Raw genomic sequence first — 3,879 nt, forward strand, 5'->3', positions numbered from 1 at the left:
CGGTTCGGCGTTGGTGCTCGGTTGCAAAAGATACCTCGAATACAGTCTGGCGTTGGAGCTCGGACGCAAGAGGACGCTGCCGCCCGGGAACAACTTGAAACCCAAGGTGTGGCATAAAAATAACAAGGCATTGGTAAAGGCCGGAAACTTAAAGGGGCTCCTCGGATACCCGATGTGTAAATTCATCGAATGCATTTCGGCGATCCTCAAGATTGAAGATAAAGAAGATTTGTTGAACCAATTTTCAAGACCGACGACCGAAGGTGAAGAACAGTTCGGAAGAATCGAGGAGCGTCCCTAACTTCAAGACCGGTTCAGGGGGCTACTGACGGTGTCCTGGACTAGGGGGTACTCACCACGTCGTCTCCCGATCTATTAGATTGGGCTGAGGCCCCCCATCGCCGTATACTCATGGGCCAGTTCGGACAGCTGCCGCATCAAAGGAAGATTCCACAAAGACTTGGCGATCAAGACAAGGACTTCTCCCCACCGGCGTATTCGGCTAGGACTCTTGTTAACCTAGGCCTCTGGTGCATTATATAAACCAGGGCTAGGCTAGTCGATACGACATACACATCAACAATCATACCATATGCTAGCTTCTAGGGTTTAGCCTCTCTGATCTCGTGGTAGATCTACTCTTGTACGGCAAATTTGACAATTTTGACCTTGGGACGAAATCAATTCATGGAATGAACTGCCCGTAAAACTATTTCACAGCACTGACCCTTTTGTGTAGCGCCCGCCACGCAGGCGCCACACCCTACGGTGCAACGCCCAGCTCTAGGGCGTTGCACGCCTGTCCACCATGGCAGCCCTTGGGCCCGCACCCAGTAGTGCAGCGCCTCCGAGCTAGGCGCCACACATGTAATGTGCAGCGCCCGGCCCGTAGGCGCTGCACTGTGACTTAGATGCCAGCCGCCCCCTCCCCCTCCCCCCACCCCACCCATTCGTTCCAGTAGTTACAGAACAGGCGCGCCGGCGGCTTCCTCCTCTCCCCCTCTCAATCCCCTCTCCCAAATCCTTCAGATCCGACGATTTGGTCCGTGCATTTCTTCACCAATCCATCCTAGAAGGTACTCTCCTCCGATCCCCTTCTTTCTATCCATAGAAAATATGATATTTTGAAGATTTGGGGAAGCCTTGTTTGATTATATTAGATTTGAATCTTGCATGTATTATAACTTTGCATGTATTACAACCCTTGTTTGTTTGATTTGTGGAACCCTAGTTTAGTTTATGTAAAAGTTATTTGTATGAAGTAGGCATAGTTTATGGAAAAGTTATTTGTATGAAGTAGACCTAGTTATTTGTGAAATCCTAGTTTATTAGTTTTGTTTGATTTGATATGGTTGGATACATAGATTGGTACGGTTGCATCTAGTAGGCGTACTTTAGTTTATTTGTATTGAAAAGATAATCGTGTTGACAAGAAAGCTTTCTTTCAAAATTGTTAGGATGGTTTGGCTTCTCGATGATCACTGGGACAAACAGCACCGGTCGTACGCTATGGCGGTGGAGCAGCGGGTAATAATGAAAGTGGCCTGTTTTATGAATTTCGTATTTATTTCAAACACAAATGCCCCATATGTAATGTTATGAATTGTTTGTTTGTAGGAGCTTGCACCTTTGAAGCTTCGTTCTCATGGGGTCACCCTTGGGTGGATGCTCTATGATGAGCGATACACACCGTATGTAAGGGAGACAGGACTTCTCCCTTTCATTCATATGGTCAGACAATCGACGCCACCCAACAATGCTCCAGCACTCACCGCGCTTATTGATCATTGGCGGCCGGAGACACATAGTTTCCATCTACGGACCGGGGAGATGACAGTGACGCTCCAGGATATTGCTATGATCACCGGTCTTCCTATCGATGGGAATCCTCTATGTATGAGCACCGATTCCGAGGGGTGGCGCACGCAGATGCATGCCCTTATCAGTATGGTTCCTCCAGAGCCTCCGGAACCAGCAGCAGAAAACAAGAAGAAGGAAAGAGTCGCAGCCGGTGCTACTTTCACGTGGATTACTGAGCACTTTGGTACTTACCCACCGAAAGCTAATGAGGACACGGTCAAGACATATGCTCGTGTCTACATGTGGTATGTGATATCCAGGACTATGTTTGCTGATGGCACAGGCAAGAATGCTCCATGGATGTGGCTGAAGGCGTTGACCATCTTCGATAGCAAATGGAGTTGGGCTTCGGCGACACTGGCTTACTTGTATAGACAGGTATGAAGTTGTTTCTTTTTCACTTCATTGCTACATTATGAATGCGATCTTGCTCTTAATTGAACCATGTTCTCTTTTATGTGCAGTTGGACGAAGCCTGTTGTAGGTCATCTGGAGGTATTGGTGGTTGTTTGCTCGCACTTTCCATATGGAGCTGGGAGCGTTTGCCGGTTGGACGTCCGAAGAAGGTGAAGTACGATGATTGGGACGACAAAGGCGACCTACTACGGCTACCCACTTCGGCTTACAAGTGGGATGTGATAAATGAGACGACAGATGATCCCTCGGTCATGTACAAGTTGTACCAGAGCGAGCTTGACGCGATCACGCCTGAGCAGGTGAATTGACATGGCATGAGTGATTATGATGTTTCTATTGCAAGTCGATATCAATTTTGCATTCTATCCCATTTTGCAGGTGATATGGGAGCCGTATGGAACAGGAGATAGTTTTGGTGACCCTTTACAGTTCAGGCTGAATCCGATGTGCACCAGGGATAGGGATCTCTGGCGTATGCGGTGCCCACTCATATGCAACTGGGCGGTTGAGCTTCACCTCCCACATCGAGTGCGCCGTCGGTTTGGTTTATTCCAGGCACATCCGCCGGAGTGGGAGGACATGGAAAAGTTGCTACATGCGTAAGATATAATTAACCTTGAGTACTTAGCAGCTTCTCGGCGGTTTCGATGCTACTAATATTATGTTTCTAACTTGCAGGTTGGATAGGAAAAGGCAGCGGAAGATTAAGGATTGGGCCAAGCATCACAGAAAGTATGTCGTACAGTTTGCGCTTAGTGTGGAGCAAGCTAGGGCTGGAAAAGGAGTCCAGCTTCGTGAGCACTGCCCTGTAGCGTTCAACAACTATCTCACATGGTTTCTTGCATGTACCCGTGTGGAGGTATGCAAGCCGACGTATGCTGATGAGATTTTGGAAGAACCCACTGTTTTTGATGAGGTAGCCCAACACCAGTACAACGCATTAGTCAGGAAAGGCAACTCAGTGATCCCTTCAGCTCCAATGATGAACTTTGTGGTATTTGCCCTCTTTGCTTTTCATTCACACTATTCACATCTTCGCTTGCCTAACACGTTAATACCATTTCTGTTCATAGCGTGCCCAGATCAAGAAAGCAGCTGATGAGACCGAGACTATTCTTGAAACAACCCCGGCTGGCAAAAGCGATGGAGAAGGTGCACTTCGAGCATTCATCAAGGTTCACATCTCCTTCAAACTAGCACTTAACATGTGTTGCTACGTTCGATGTCTCATTCACTTGTACATGTTGCAGCGCCAGGGCCAAAAGTTATGGCGGCTATCAAACCTTTTTGGTTGTCGTGACCCTGAGTATGTATCACCAGAACGGTCTAGGTCGGCGACACCATCAGATCCCGCTTCGGGCCAGAGCCATGGTGATCATTTGGAGGATGAGGATGTGGGTGTGGTCACCCAAGAGGTATGGCATGAGCATATATATCCAATTATTGATGCATTGCTAACCATATCCTCACACACGGTCTTTCCATATCTTCTGTTGATGCATAGGTTGCTGATGATGATATGACCTTGGGGACGTACCAGGTTAGGTCTGCATACATCTAAAGCCTAGGAAGGGAATCAACAAGTACACACCTGAAGACTTC

This window comes from Triticum urartu, chromosome 7 (genome assembly GCF_003073215.2).
Source record: "Triticum urartu cultivar G1812 chromosome 7, Tu2.1, whole genome shotgun sequence".
NCBI lineage: Eukaryota > Viridiplantae > Streptophyta > Magnoliopsida > Poales > Poaceae > Triticum > Triticum urartu.